This window comes from Schistocerca serialis, chromosome 4 (assembly GCF_023864345.2).
Source record: "Schistocerca serialis cubense isolate TAMUIC-IGC-003099 chromosome 4, iqSchSeri2.2, whole genome shotgun sequence".
Classification (NCBI taxonomy): domain Eukaryota; kingdom Metazoa; phylum Arthropoda; class Insecta; order Orthoptera; family Acrididae; genus Schistocerca; species Schistocerca serialis.
Window position 1 is genome coordinate 896287231 of NC_064641.1, and position 17426 is coordinate 896304656.

A 17426-nucleotide genomic window follows, 5' to 3' on the forward strand; every position below is an offset into this window, starting at 1 on the left:
ACAGTGTAGTACCAGTCATCAGCAGTCCATGGTTCCTGGCCACAGCACCATTCCAAATACAGCTGTTAGTGTTGTGATGTTAATGACAGTCTATCCATGTGACACTACTAGTGTGGCTGCAGCTAGTCTCCAACCAGTTGTGTGGGAGATCACACAATGTTTCAGGGAGTCCATTACTTGATCTTGGATGGCAGGTGTAGATATGAAGTGATTAAAAGGTGCTTAGTGTGCATTACGGCAATCATCTTTTGTGTTGATCAGATTTGATGAACTGGAACCTTGGCGACAAGTATGCCTACCATCACGTTCCCATGCACTCCAACATCGGCCCACTGTCACAATCAAATGCACAAATTTGGATATTGCATGATTTGACCAGTCGACAAAATGGATATCCACAATGAGTCCCCTTTCAAACTCTGTTAGATGTTGATAAATCTTTCTCACATGAGTACACGGCATTTCCATGATCTTCAAATTGATCATGCAATATCTGACACTGTCCAGGGCCCCTTATACGCTGAGGTGACAAAAGTCATGGGATTGCAACATGCCCATATACAGATGGCGGTAGTATTGCATACACAAGGTATAAAAAGGCAGCACATTGACGGAGCTGTCATTTGTACTCATTTGTCAGGTGATTCATGCGAAAAGGTTTTTTTTATTTATTTATTTATTTATTTATTGTTCCGTGGGACCACATTTAGGAGAAGTCTCCATGGTCATGGAACGAGTCAATACATGAAATTATAACACGATTGTAGAAACAGATAAAATGAAATATAAGAAACATATTCAGATGACAAGTCGTTAGTTTAAATAAAGAAAATCAAGAATGTAACACTGGAATTTGCTTAATTTTTTAGCTCTTCCAGGAGCTCCTCGACAGAATAGAAGGAGTGAGCCATGAGGAAACTCTTCAGTTTAGACTTAAAAGTGTTTGGGCTACTGCTAAGATTTTTGAGTTCTTGTGGTAGCATATTGAAAATTGATGCAGCAGAATACTGCACTCCTTTCTGCACAAGAGTCAAGGAAGTGCATTCCACATGCAGATTTGATTTCTGCCTAGTATTAACTGAGTGAAAGCTGCTAACTCTTGGGAATAAGCTAATATTGCTAACAACAAACGACATTAAAGAAAATACATACTGTGAGGGCAATGTCAAAATTCCCAGACTATTGAATAGGGGTCGACAAGAGGTTTTCGAACTTACACCATACATAGCTCGAATAGCCCGTTTTTGAGCCAAAAATACCCTTTTTGAATCAGAAGAATTACCCCAAAAAATAATACCATATGACATAAGCGTATGAAAATAAGCGAAGTAAACTACTTTTCGTGTTGAAATGTCACTTATTTCAGATACTGTTCTGATGGTAAATAAAGCGGCATTCAGTTTCTGAACAAGATCCTGAACATGGGCTTTCCACAACAGCTTACTATCTATCCGTACGCCTAGGAACTTGAACTGTTCCGTCTCGCTTATAACATGCCCATTCTGTCTGATTAAAATGTCAGTTCTTGTTGAATTGTGGGTTAGAAACTGTAAAAACTGAGTCTTACTGTGATTTAGCATCAAATTATTTTCCACAAGCCACGAACTTATATCATGAACTACATTATTTGATAATGTTTCAATATTACACACAAGATCCTTCACTACCAAGGTGGTGTCATCAGCAAACAGAAATATTTTTGAATCACCTGTAATACTAGAAGGCATATCATTTACATAAATAAGAAACAGCAGTGGCCCCAGCACCGACCCTTGGGGAACGCCCCATTTAACAGTGCCCCATTGGGACTGAACATCATTACCACTCTCAATATTGCGGAGGATTACCTTCTGCTTTCTGTTCTTAAAGTAGGAGGCGAACCAATTGTAAGCTACTCCCCTTACTCCATAATGTTCCATCTTCTGCAGTAATATTTTGTGGTCAACACAGTCAAAAGCCTTCGTTAAATCAAAGAAAACACCTAACGTTCGCAACCTTTTATTTAATCCGTCCAAAACCTCACAGAGAAAAGAGACTATAGCATTTTCAGTTGTTAAGCCATTTCTAAAACCAAACTGTACATTTGACAGCAAATTATGTGAATTTAAATGCTGCAGTAACCTTGTATATACAACCCTCTCGATAACTTTAGCAAACACCGATGGCATAGAAATAGGTCTATAATTGTCAACATTATCCCTGTCTCCCTTTTTATAAAGTGGCTTCACTACCGAGTACTTTAATCGGTCAGGAAACCGACCACTCCTAAAGGAAAAGTTACAGATATGGCTAAGTACTGAGCTAACATATGTGGAACAATACTTCAGTATTCTGCTAGATACCCCGTCATATCCATGAGAGTTCTTGGTCTTTAGTGATTTAATTATTAACTCAATCTCCCTCTTGTCAGTATCATGGAGGAGCATTTCAGGTAACAGTCTTGGAACACTTTTTTCTAAGAGCGCTATATGATTCCCTGTTGGGACTAGGTTTCTATTTAGTTCACCTGCTATATTCAGAAAGTGATTATTAAGTACTCTACATATATGCGACTTATCAGTAACACGGACATCCCCACTACGCACTGATTCTATATTCTCGACCTGTCTCTGCAGACCAGCCACTTCCTTTACGACTGACCATATGGTTTTAATTTTATCCTGAGACTTAGCTATTCTATCTGCATACCACATACTTTTTGCCTTCCTAATAACTTTTTTAAGCACCTTACAATACTGTTTGTAATGGGCTGCTGTATTTAGATTTTGACTGTTTCTAACGTTTTGATATAATTGCCACTTTGTTCTACAAGATATTCTTATCCCTTTAGTCAGCCACCCAGGCTGCCTGCTTGTGCTAGTACCCTGTTTTGAACGTTCTAACGGAAAACAACTTTCAAAGAGCATGAGAAAAGTCTTGAGGAAAGCATTATATTTATCGTCTACTGTATCAGCACTATAAACATCTTGCCACTCTTGTTCCTTTATAAGGTTTACAAAAGTCTGTACAGCAACTGGATCAGCTTTCCTAAAAAGTTGGTAACTATCTTTAACATGTGTTGCAGCACAAAAATCTTTTAGGCTTAAAATTTGTGCATCATGATCTGAAAGGCCATTCACCTTTTTGCTAACAGAATGCCCTTCTAATAATGACGAATGAACAAAAATATTGTCTATGGTTGTTCTACTGTTCCCTTGCACTCTCGTTGGAAAGAATACGGTTTGCATAAGATTATATGAATTGAGGAGGTCTACCAGCATCCTTTTCCTTGCACAATCACTTATACAATTAATATTGAAGTCACCACATATAACTAACTTTTTGTATTTCCTATAAAGTGAACCAAGAACCTCCTCTAGCTTTAGCAAAAAAGTTGTGAAATCGGAGTCTGGGGATCTATAAATAACAACAGTAAGAAGTTTAGCTCCACTAAATTTAACCACACCTGCACAACATTCAAACACCTTTTCAGTGCAGTACTTTGAAACATCAATTGACTCAAATGGGATACCGTTTTTCACATACATGGCTACTCCCCCACACCGCAAAGAGCTCCTAGAAATGTGATTGTGGCCACACAGCAAGAATTAACAGACTTTCAACATGGAATTGTAGTTGGAGCTAGATGCGTGGGGCATTACATTTTGCATATCATTAGGGAATTCAATATTCTGAGATCCACAGTGTCAAGAATGTGCCGAGAATATCAAATGTCAGGCAGTACCTGTCATCGTGGACAATGCAGTGGCCAGTGGACTTCGCTTAATGACTGAGAGCAGCAGCATTTAGGTAGAGTTGTCAGTGCCAGTAGACAAGTATCAGTGCAACGGATAATCACAGAAATCAATGTGAGATGCATGACAAACTTATCTGTTATGGCAGTGTTGTGGAATTTGGCATTAATGTGCTACAGCAGCAGATGACCGATGTGAGTGCGTCTGCTAACAGCATGACATCGCCTGCAGTGCCTCTCCTGAGCTTGTTGACCATATTGGTTGGACCCAAGACAACTGGAAAACCGTGGTCTGATCAGATGACTCCCTATTTCAGTTGGTAAGACCTGATGTTAGGGTTTGAGTATGGTGGAGACCCCATGAAGCCATGGACCCAAGTTGTCAACAAGGCACTGTGCAAGCCGGTGGTGGCTCCGTAACGGTATGGGCTGTGTTTACATGGAGTGGACTGGGTCCTCTGGTCCAACTGAACTGATCATTCACTGGAAATGGTTGTGTTTGGATACTTGGAGACCATTTGCAGGCATTCCTGGACTTAACATTCCAAAACAATGATGGAATTTTTGTTGATGATAATACTCCATGTCACTGGGCTGCAGAACATTCTGGATCATTTGAGTGAATGATTTTGCTACCCAGATTGCCCACCATGAATCCCATTGAACATTTACGGGACATAATCAAGATGTCAGGTCATGCACAAAATCCTTCATTGACAACACTTTCACAATTATGGATGGCTATAGAGGCAGCATGGCTCAATATTTATGCAGGGGACTTCCAACGACTTGTTGAGTCCATGCCACAATGAGTTCCTGCACTAAGCCAGCCAAAAACAGGTCCACTACTGTATTAGGAGGTATCCCATGACTTTTGTCACCTTGGTGTATACAATACTAGGCCTGGTAACAACACTAAATGAGAAAAGATCTAATGCACTCTGGTAGCCATTGTGCCCATGACATAGAATTGTACCTTTAATCATTTGCAAACATACCGATGGTGCGTACATAGTTATATTGACAACCAACCATCTTCCAGGTGCTTTACTTTTTTTGCCAGGCAGTGGATATTTATGCATAATATTGCACAATTAATCAGGGAAACAAGTATTAACTAAGCTAGTTCACTTCTGTGCAGCAAGACTAGTCAGCTACCTGTTTGACTTTCTCATTCCCTCCTGAAACAAATGACAAACAGGCAAGGGAGAAAAATTGTTTCACACTATATGTTTACCACTTCTTTTTTTGATAGCAAAAAACTGTTGTCTTCCCCATTACTGCTAAAGGCTTTGTCAATTCAGGCAGGCTAGGAAAAAAACTTACCTTCACAGCCTCGGATGTTATTGAATTTGGCATATGCTAAAATGAAGGACTAAGTAAAAACCATGTATTTTTTTATTTTCTCCAAAAAAATTTCTGCTTTGAGATCCAGCCCTCCAAAGATGAAACTGCGCATACCATTTTGAAGATGCAAATTTTGGAAAACATTTTAAAATGCTATGTCTCTGGAACAGTTCTAGATATTTTGTTGTTTTTTTTTTATTTGAAAGATAATTGTTCTATGATTACAAAAAAATCTTCCCTTTGGACTTATCTGTTTAAGTTCTTTTACTATATCATTCTGAACTTTCTCTGTAATTTACGTTTTTTTTTTCAGAAATCCCAATCCATAAAATTTTGAATTTTTTTCTGTTGATTAGTACCACATGGTTCTAAATTCCCTGAAAAGGAAAGCTTCCACGTTTAGATTGAACAGGTTTTATATACAATTGAAATTTTTGCCATACATAAAACCTGTTTTATTACTACATAATCACATAATAGGCCCATAAAAATCAAAACCTAGGCTTATTTAACATAATTTTAGTTTTGAAAGATGAGTAAGAGACTCATTTTTCAAGCATTTTAAATGGTTCCAAAATGTATGTGAAAGGTGCAAAGACTTAAACCTTTCAATTTATACAACTTCTGTGCACTCTGTTTTGTACTGAAATTAGCCAGTCAATGAACTAAAAATGTGTTCCACTGCTTCAGTATCTTCCTTTGATATAGAATGATGTCTTCCTGTTGAACCAATAGGAACTGAGGCACTTACAATCTTCAAAACATTGTGAAGAGGAAGTGAACATTGATGGTGTTGTTGCCGTTCTTCAGCTGGAAACCTATATGCAACAGCTGGTCCACGTGGTAGCATAAAGCTCACTGCAGTTTTGTTTAACTCATAAGTGGTGTCTATAATCTGTACAATCCACCAGTCACAGTCATAAACATATGTAACAAACATCCCCCTTCTCAGGTTGTGAATCTGAATATTGTCCTGCTGTTTCTGAGGTGTTGGCTGAACAAACGGAATTTCTTTTTTCTTGCTCTTTAAAGCCTGTGCAGTATGAGTTTGCCCATCACTTTGAGTCCAAAAATGTGTCTTCTGAATTCCTTTCACACGAGCAGTTTGTTTGGACCATTCTTCTTTCTTTCTCCTCACGGAATTCTTCGATTTCCTCTTGGGACAAAAGAATCATGGCTGTGGATGTGTAAGGTTTCACAACTCTCGTAAAATCCTCAACATTCTGAATTACAGCTGTATTTGGCCTGGAAAGATTATGTTTTGTAGCATGGTGCTTCAGCAGGCCTCCTACTCCATCACAGGGCCCCTTCCCATGACCAGTAGCATTGTACACCCAGTCAGTTGGCACAAGCGACTTACTCAATTCAAACAGCTGGTAATGATTTTTAAAATGATTAAGAGCACCATCAGAAATAATGATGATCTTCTCTGCCCATGTTTGCCCATGAATTTTGCACAATTGCTAGCAAAGCATGTGCTGAGCCATGTCCTGCATCATCACTTATAACTGCAACACTTGTGGTCTTGTTTTGAAAATATGTCACTCCTGTAAACATTGAAACCTAGTCATTACTCGAATGATACCCTTTTATTTCTTGTGGGAGAATTACAGACCAGTTCTCAGCAAAATCACAGTGAAGCACTAAACATAATTCTTCAGCCTGCAAACACCCTTTCACTTCTGCAATGTGTTGTTTTGTTGCAATTTCTTCAGATGCTGGTGTGTTACTGCTTTCACTGACCATTTACCAAATTCATCAATGAAACTGTCAAAGGCAACAATTTCCTTAATTAGTTTATTTTCCTCCCATGTCACATATGTAATTTCTGCAGTTATCTGCTACATCTTCCAGGCCAAATGTCTGTAAAGACAGTCCTCCCTTTCCAGGACAGTCACCACATTCTTGAAACAAACAAGTCTCTCGCTTTACGTCACAGACTACTAATGCCTTCGTACGCTCAACCAAAGTGTCATATGTCATGTGCTCCAGTAAATTCTTTAAAGTTACCACACAAAGTACAAAATTTGCGCAGTACACACATAAACAGACAGATGAGTGTGGAACAACCCACTTAGGTCGTACTGCATAAAATTTTGATCTTCCAGTATGTGAAGTTGTATAGTTGCTCTTATAAATTGCAAAAAGTGTCTTGTGTCTTTTTTGTTGGATCTCTGGTGAGAACAGTCCCATTTATCTTCCCAGTAAAATGACTGCACTATTTGAACTTGAGCTGCTTCAACATGATGACCATAATAGGGATCTGGTCTTCCAAATACTCCTTTTACAGACCTCAAATTTCTTGATTTGTCTACCATGTACTTTGATAGTGATGGAATGTGGTTCAAAGTCATTTTCTTTGAAAATGTCTCTGGAATAATAGTTAAAACTTGCACCTTATCAGTGTAGGATGCACAATATTCAACAGCTGAATTGATATTTGTGAAAAATTCCTGGCAAGAGGTGCAAGAGTGCTTTGGTTCATTTTCTTGTGAAGATGGAATTTCTACTTTGAAGACTGTGGTCAGTTTTGCTGTAGTGTATTCATCCATAGCTTTAGTAATTTCTCTGCACTTTCTTGGTGCATAGGGCTTATGAATCAACTTCACTGACCACACTTACTTAACAGGACTAATACCTACCGCTGTAGTTGACTGATTCAGGGTATTTAATTCTTCCTCTATTGATGCAAAATCTGCATCATCTGCACCATGGGAGGCTTTACCTTGTCCAGATACTATCATTTTTGTTATTCTGTCAAAACATATAGAACACAAAAAGTCATCACTGGGAACATCTTCACTTTGAAACAGAGTCTTCAAAGGAGGACACTTATCCCCAACCTGAACAAAGTGTTTTTTTTTTTTTTTTTTTATCACTCTTTTATGGATATGCAAATAGTCAGCAAGAACTTTGACAGGTATGTCCAAATGCAGGATACCATTGTAATCATAAATCAATTATCTTTCAAATAAAAAAAATCTAACAAAACTGTTACAGATATACAGCATTTTAAAACTTTTTCCAAAATTTTCTTCTTCAGAATGGTGTTCACAGTGTCATCTTTGGAGGCCTATCTCTCGACAGGAATTTTTTTGGAGAAAATAAAAAAAAATATGTGTTTCTTACTTACTTCTGAATTTTAACATATGCTAAATTCAATAACATCCAAGACTATGAATGTAACCACCCCTTCCCCCCCCCCCCCTTCCCCCCCCACCACCCCCCACCTGAAGTGATACGGATTATGCCTAAACTATTTAGATTAGATTCGTAACAGGACACATTTCTAAGCAAACTTCATCTTGGGGTATGTCTCACTTTGACATATTATGACCACAGTTTACTAATATGTAAATGACATATAACAGTGCTCTGCAAATTCAAATATAATTCTATATGCTGATGATACATGTATTGTGTGCAAGCATATAAAGATTATGACCAATTACAAATGTTGTGCAACTGGATTACAAATTAAATAATTCACTATTTCAATGAAAGTAATATCAGTGTCAGCACCAAGAAAAAAGTGGTAATGTGTTTTAACCCCACAAGGCAGACAGATTTTGAGATTCAGTTCTACATCAGAACTGATATTGCCATCAAAGAAAATTATGTGAGATTCCTGAGAATAATCATGCAAGATTCGCTTCTGTGGAATATGTGTGTTCAGTCTCTGGCAGGCCAACTGACTAAAAATATATTTGCAATAAACATGCTTAGTAAAGACTGCAATGATACCCATGTACTATGAACTACTTAACATGTGTTGATATCATTTAGTGTAAACTATGGAAGAGAAGTAAGGGATGCCTCAACACAAGCAAACCTTAACAAGCTTTTAAAGTTACACAAGAGGGCTGTAAGAATAATTTGCAGTGCAAAGCCAAGAGACTCATGCCATATGCTGGGGTATTAACTGTTATATAGGTATATTTTTTAATCATTCGTATTGGCCCGGATACTTAAATAAAATGTATACTCTGACCTGCACAAACCGACAAAAAAGATTGGTTTCATCTCATAAGCCATGGAACTGCAATTTATCAAAGAAACTCACTGTATGTAGTAGTAAGGCTTGCCAACATATCACCAAGGTCAGTCACATCACTCCCCACTGCAAAATTTAAAGTCTAACTGTAAAGGATATTGAACCCCAACCCATGCAACTCACTAGATGACTGTTTGCACAGAATAAACACCATTTCATGTAGCATCATTTAATATAAACACTTAATCATCCATTTTTTTTGTTTTCAGTCATTTCTTGAATAACTATGTGTTGTTGTTGTCTTCAGTCCAAAGACCGGTTTGATGCAGCTCTCCATGATACTCTGTCCTGTGCAAGCTTCTTCATCTCCCAGTACCTAATGCAACCTACATCCTTCTGAATCTGCTTAGTGTATTCATCCCTTGGTCTCCCTCTACGATTTTTGCTCTCCATGCTTCCCTCCAATACTATTTTGGTGATCCCTTGACCCCTCAGAATGTTCCCTACCAAATGATCCCTTTTTCTGTTCAAGTTGTGGCAAAAATTCTGCTTCTCCCCAATTCTATTCGGTACCTCCTCATTAGTTACATGATCTACCCATATAATCTTCAGCATTCTGCTGTAGCGCCACATTTCAAAGGCTTCAATTCTCTTCCAGTCAAAACAGTTTATTGTCCATGTTTCACTTCCATACGTGGCTGCACTCCATACAAATGCTTTCATAAATACTTCCTGACACTTACATCTATTCTCAATGTTAACAAACTTCTATTCTTCAGAAACACTTTCCTTGCCATCACCATTCTACATTTTATATCTATTCTACTTCAACCATCATCAGTTATTTTGCTGCCTAAATAGCAAAACTCATCTACTACTTTAAATGTCTCATTTCCTAATCTAATTCCCTCAGCATCGACTACATTCCGTTATCTTCATTTTGCTTTTGTCGATGCTCATCTTGTATCCTCCTTTCAAGAAACTGTCGATTCTGTTCAACTGAGTCTCTTCCAAGTGCTTTGCTGTCTCTTCTCCCTGGATTTTAATTCCTACTCCAAATTTTTCTTTTGTTTCCCGTACTGCTTGCTCAATGTACAGACTGAATAACGTCAAGGACAGGCTACAGCTCTGTCTCACTTCCTTCTCAACCACTACTCCCCTTTTGTGCCCATCAGTTCTTACAACTGCCATCTGGTTTCCGTATGAATTGTAAATAGCCTTTCACTCCCTGTATTTTACCCCTGCCACCTTCAGAATTTGAAAGAGAGTACTCCAGTCAACATTGTCAAAAGCTTTCTCTAAGTTTACAAATGCTATAAACATAGGTTTGCCTTTCATTAAGACTCAGTATTGCCTCGCTTGTTCATACATTTCTATGGAATCCAAAATGATCTTCCTCAAGGTCAGCTTCTACCAGTTTTTCCATTTGTCTATAAAGAGCTCGTGTTAGTATTTTGCAGCCATGACTTATTAAACTGATAGTTCGGTAATTTTCACACCTGTCAGCACCTGCTTTCTTTGGGATTGGAATTATTATATTATTCTTGAAGTCTGAGGGTATTTCGCATGTCTTATACATCTTGCTCACCAAATAGAAGAGTTTTGTCATGGGTCGTTTTCCCAAGGCTTTTGGTAGTGCTTAGTAATGGGGCCTTGATTCGACTTAGGTCTTTCAGTGCTCTGTGAAATTCTTCACACAGTGTCATATCTCCCATCTCATCTTCATCTACATGCTCTTCCATTTCTATAATATTGCCCTCAATTACATCATCCTTGTATAGACCATCTATGTACTCCTTCTCTTTGCTTAGTACTGGTTTTCCATCTGAGCTCTTGATATTCATATAGGTGGTTCTCTTTTCTCCAAAGGTCTCTTTAGTTTTCCTGTAGGTGGCATCTATCTTACCCCTAGTCATATATGCTTCTACATTCTTACACATGTCCTCTAGCCATTCTTACTTACAAAACCATTTTGTATTTTTTGCCTACCTCATTTTTGAGGTATTTGTATTCCTTTTTGCCTGCTTCATTTACTGCGTAACTTTGTAATCTGAAATAAATCTTAGTTGCTACGGTGAGATGCTTTCTACCTTCAAATGGAGCCTTACATATAAGTAAACTAGCTTAACCACTGCTTTGCTTGCATACACTGTGTGACCTGCAGAGATTTTTTTATGTTTTTATTTAATTGAATTTTTGTGCTGTTCACAAATTGCAACACTTGCTAAGCGTATCACTAACCAAGCAAGATTTTTTCCAAATGTGCTTCTGGCCAGAAAGTGATACTTACAGGTGGAGTCCAGAGTTTTTGTCAATCATGCCTTTTGCATTCTTTGTATTCCATAACAATTTTCATCCCCTAACAAATATTTTTTATATTTAACCAAGTAGTGAAATACTAATTTTGATAAATTTAGCTTTAAAATTTTTTTTAACATAATGAAATATTTTCTTAAAAATTTTCATCCTCTATTGCACTCCCTTTGTAGTTGAATTTCCAGAAACACCAGTTGTCATAGATGTAGCCTTAAAAAGCCTTTCATAGTTTTTTAGTAATTATTTATGTTGAAAAAAACTGTCACCCACTATTTCACCCTCTTAGTGGCTGAATTTACAAAAATGCTGAAAATGTAATTTTTAATTTTGTGACTGAGAACCCAAGTACCAGTATTCATAGTTCCAGCTTCAAAATTCCCTGAGAGAGACATACTTTCAGAAAGCCTCTCATCCACTATTTCAGCCTCTTAGGAACGGCATTTTGGACAATCCCTTCTCAAGTGATGCATGCAGTATAAGATCCACACCCTCCCTAAACTTCAAGTTTCTGTTCTTAGTGGTTTTGTCTGTGTGATAGTGATTCAGTCAAACAGTCTGACCCTATTACACCCCCTTATGGGTTGAATTCCCAAAAACAGTGAAACACATATTCTTTCATCTCTAACCAAGAAATCAAACACAGATTTTCAAAGATTTAACTTTAAAAATGTTTTCACAATGAAATATTCTTATAAAACGTTTCACCCCCTATTTCACCCCCCTTAGGGGTCGAATTTTCAACAACAGTGACAGGTATTTGTTTTATTTCTAACAGAGAAGCCAAAATTTTCGTAGATTTAGCTTCAAAAATGCTTGCACAATAAAATATTTCTATTAAAACCTTCATCTCCCATTTTGCCCAATAGGGGTTGAATATTCAAAAACAGTGAATGAAGTATGTTTTTTGCTTCTGACTGAGAAGCCAAATTTCAATTTTCATAGATTTACCTTTAAAAATGATTTCATAATAAAATATTTTCATAAAAAATCTCGTTCCCGATTTCACACCCTTAGGGATTCAGTTTCCAAAAACACTGAAAGACATATTTTTTTTATTTGTAACTGAGAAGTCAAATAACAATGTCCATAGATGTATACATTAGAGTTCTTTAAGAACGATATATTTTTAAAAAAAGGTGTCACTTGCTATTTCCTTCCAAAGAGTTAAATTTCCAGAAATGCTGAAATATGTATTTCTTTATTTTTGACTGAGGAACCAAATACCATTTTTTGTAGGTCTAGCTTCAAAATTGCATTAATAGTGACTTTTTCAAAAAAATTCTTCACCCCCCCCCCCCCCCCCCCTCATTGTTGGAATTTTGAATGGCTACAGTATAAGATCCACCCTTAACAGTTTGGGCTGGGTGATGATGAGTCACTCAGTCAGGACATTGCGTTTTATGTGTAGAGATTACTTGTAACCCTTTCTTATCAAGTCACAGTTTGTTGTAAGGAAATATGCATCCTCTTGTTATGAACTAATGAATTCCTAAAAATGATCCTTGTATCACTTGAGGTTGCCTTGAGTTATTATGTATTAATAATATTCTCCTTATCTGCCATCTTACAGCATTTAATACTAATCTCTCTTATAAAAATTTTTTTGGGTGTGAAGCAAGTATATCAGCAACAGGCAGGAAACTGTCATCATTCTCGAAGTGAAAAATTTTAAAAGGGGTGATTCTGTTTTGACAACACTATTTGAATCTTTCCCTGACTACAAGGCAGCATCAGAATTGCAGATGCATACAGGATATGGCATAATTTCTTTTGAATGGTACCAATGTGTACAGCTTTTATTCATCCACAATCAAACAACCATAGAACACAGTTGAAAGTCCACAACACCTCAATGAGCTGGATCAGAGTGAGTGAGCGAACTTGGCAATGGAAGAATATTACCAGAAAGTCCAAAGGCACTTGCAGAGTCATTATCAGCACAGCAACTAATAGTCTTTATAGCAATGATAGTCCAATCCAGTAGAGAAACCAGGTTTCCAGTAGCGCATCACAAGGATGGTGTCAGCAGTCTTCACTCAGAAAACGATGTGTCAGTGGAGCTCCCAGCAGCTGCTTATAAAGGCATTGTGCCCTTCACTGGTGAGACCAAGTGATTCACTGGGATTGCCACTTATCCTGAGCTGCCATGTACCACATCCTCTTTTCCCTGATAATGTTCATTTCTTCTGTAGTGAAAATCGATCTCATTATCCAGGTGAGATCAAGAATTGTCTTGCTGAAAATAAGCCCATTTCCTGTCTCAAGATACGCAGGGCTGAACAATCCTACAAGGTCAAGAGAACAATATGTCTGTCCTATTGGGCATTTGTTGTGTGTGTGTTGAGATCCTGCAGGGCACTGAATGAGGCCCTTCTGAACCCATTGATTCGATATCTGTGTGATGGATGTGGGGCTTCTGGTCAGTATGAGCAGCACTACTGCAGAATGATTAACTGCAGCCTCAATAGCCCAGAATCCTGCAACTGTCCAATTCTGACATTTGTTTGTAGATGTTTCTCCTTACATGAAACATAATACTGTCTTGCCAGAAACATCCAATACTCAACACTATAGGAAAACATAGATTCCTACTTACTATAAAGAAACATGTCAAGTTGCAAACAGGCACAGTTAAAAGACACTTACATATAGCTTTCGGCAACATCTTTCATCAGTAAACACACACACACACACACACACACACACACACACACACACACACACACACACACACAAAAAGCAAGCACACCTCATTCATGCATGACTGCCAACAAGTGCAATGATAAGGGGGATTGGAAGGGGGAGGAGAAGGGATAGTAGTGTACTGGTGGGTAGAGAGACAAACACTGTCTGGTGGAGTGTGCAGGAACTAGACTGCCAACAGGTGCAGCATCAGGAGGTTATGGGGCAGGAAGGTGGAGAAAAAAGAACAAAAAAGTAGAGGAATGGGGAAAGACTGGTGGATGCATTGGCAGAGGGCAACAAATATACATGATGGGAGACAAGAATGGGGACGAGATGATAGGACAGAGGGGGTGGAAAGTGTTGGGTGGAGGGTGTGGGGACAGTATGTCACCGTAGGTTGAGGCTGGGATAATTATGGGAGCAGAGAATGTGTTGTTAGGTAACTCCCATCTGTGCAGCTCAGTAAAGCTGGTGCTGGAGGGAAGGATCCATGTGGCTAAGGTAGCGAAGCAGCCATTGAAATCAAGTGTGTTGTTTTCAGCTACATGTTGTGCCACAGGGTGGTCCACTTTCCTCTTGGCCACAGTTTGGCAGTGGCCATCCATCCTGATGGACAGCTGGTTGGTAGTCATACCAATACAAAAAGCTGTGCAATGATTGCAGCAGAGCTGGTAAATGACATGGCTGCTTTTACAGGTAGCCCGGCCCATGATGGGGTTGGAATAGGAAGTGCTGGGTGGGTGGGTTGGCAGATTTAGCACCTGGGTCTTCCACAGGGATGGACTAGGATAGTGTGGAGGTTGGGTGGGAAGTATCTCAGGTATGATGTCCCTCATTTCAGGACACAGTGATAGGTAATCAAAGCCCTGATGAAGGATATGGTTCAGTTGTTCTAGTCCAGGGTGGTTCTGGGTGACAAATGGGACACTCCTTTTGCGGCTGGTTTTTGGGGGTGGTGGGAGGATTGGGAATTGTGAGGGGAAATGGCAGAGGAGATCTGTTTGCAGACTAGGTCTGGCAGATTGTTTTCTGTGAAGACCTTGGTGAGACCCTCAGCATACCTAGCATGGGAGTTTTTGCCAATGCAGACATGCCGTCCCTAGGAAGCCAGGCTACTCGGGAAGAATTTTTTGGTGTGAAAGTGATAACAGCTTTCAAAAGGCAGGAAATGTTGGTGGTTGGTAGGTTTAATGTGGACAGAGGTGTGGATGTAGCCATCAGAGAGAAGAGGTCAACATCTAGGAAGTTGGTATGCTGGGTTGAGGAGGACCATGTGAAGCAAATGGGAGAGAAGGTGTTGGGGCTGTGAAGGAACAGAGGTAGGGTGTCTTGGCCCTCACTCCAGAGCCTAGGGGTTTGGTGTTTTGAGAGGCTAGGAAGGTCTCCTCTAGATGGCCCATAAAAAGTTTGGCAATGGAGGGTGCCATGCATGTGCCCATGGCTGTGCCACAGGTTTGTTTATATACCTTCCATTCAAATGAGAAGTAGGTATGGGTTAGGATAAAGTTAGTAAGGTGTATGAGGAATGAGGTAGTTGATTTGGAATCAGTAGACATTGGGAAATGTAGTGTTCAATGGTGGTAAGACCATGGGCATGAGGGATGTTGGTGTATACGAGCTTGTGTCAACAGTGATGAGGAGGGATCCAGGAGGTAAAGGGGTGGGGATGGTTGTGAGTTGGTGAACGAAGTGGTTGGTGTCTTTGACATGGGAGACTTGATTAAGGCCAATTGGTTGGAGATGTTGGTCAGTAAGTGCTGAAATTCTTTCAGTGGGGCCACAATAACCAGCCACAATGGGGCATCCAGGATTGTTGGGTTGGTGGATTTTGGGGAGCATTTAGAAGATGGGTGTGTGGGGTGTCATAGGGGTGAGGAGGGAAATTGTTTCAGGGGAGATATTCAGGGAAGGGCCTAATATTCAAATGTATATTCTGAATTAGAAACACACTACGTAATATTTTCTTCTATTCAGATGGCATCTATTCTGTGTGCTTTATGCAGATGCACTGAAATGCTAATCATTTGCATATCCAAGCATGTAGTACACTTCATAGTAATTTTATGTTTGTTGCATACCACCCTCATGGTGTTACAATTTTATTGTCAATGGCTTTTTATTTTATATATTCATAATTTTTTTTCAAGTCTAAACACTGAAATGGAATCTTAAACTTCTTAATGGTGGTATGGAACTGAAATGTGGTTTTCACCCTTTCTCATTTAACTAATATAAGTGTGAACTGTTACATAATAAAATAGGAGGAGTACTTTACATCCAGATTATTGCATTGATGTATTGTGGCTGTGTATCACATGCATTAGATGTTACTTCAGGATTCAACCAATTCTAGAATGTGTCTGAAGTGTGTGATGACCATAAAAATAAGACTAGCAGGGGATAGTGAACATATACAGAGAAGGGCAGCATAAATGGCCACTGCTTTGTTTGGAGATAGACGTATACTACCCAAAGAAAGACACTTAAAATATTTCAAGCATTGGCATTGATGACTCTAAGAATATGCTACAAACCCCTGCATATTGCTCACAGAGGGGCCATGAGCACCAGATTAGCTTACTTATGGCACACATACAAGCATTTAAATGATCATTCTTCCCACACTCCATACATGAATGGGCTGGGAAAAAACCAGTACAGTAGAATGTTCCTCTGCTGTGTACTTCACAGGGGTTTGAAGAATATAGATGTAGATGCAGATGTAGATGTATGATATTTTAAAGCATTAAACTGGCTGATGAAAAAAAAGGTGAAGCACTCAGAAGACATGGTCAGATATCAATGTAGCCTTGTACACTAATAACACAAGAGGTGTCTGTATGTGCCTGCATCCAGACCAGAGTACGAGAATATGCAACATCATACCATTTAGTGGGCTCATACTGGCAAGTTCTTAGTAAATTTGGCTCAGTTTTGTAACCACTGAAAAAACATTACATTCTCAAGTGAACAGAGAGAATTAGGGTTATTTATGTTTAGTGTTATTACCAGGCCTGGTATAAGGGGCATGAGCAGAGTCAGATGTTGAGTGATCACCGTGAAGGACACCGAGATGCTGCATACTAGTGTGAGTCAGATTATCAGCACCTGACAGAATTTGAAAGGGGCTTCATTGTGTGTCTGCCTTTGCCCAGCTGATTGAATTGTGCAATATCCAGACTTGTGTGTGACAGTGACCAATGTTGGACTGCACAGGAAATGTGGGGGTAGGCATATTTATTGTCAAGATTCCAGTTGACTACCACAGTAGAGGGTCACTGGACCATGCATGTCATAACCCCTTTACATCTGCACCTGCCATCCAAGGACAAGTAATTGATTCCCTACAAC

At 39.0% G+C, this 17426-nt stretch overlaps 1 protein-coding gene across 1 annotated transcript in view; it reads left to right on the forward strand.

The window, feature by feature from the left end:
• LOC126473567 (coiled-coil and C2 domain-containing protein 2A) overlaps positions 1-17426 on the forward strand; it is a 574642-nt gene that overhangs the window by 219519 nt on the left and 337697 nt on the right. The gene's annotated exons all lie outside the window — the stretch shown is intronic.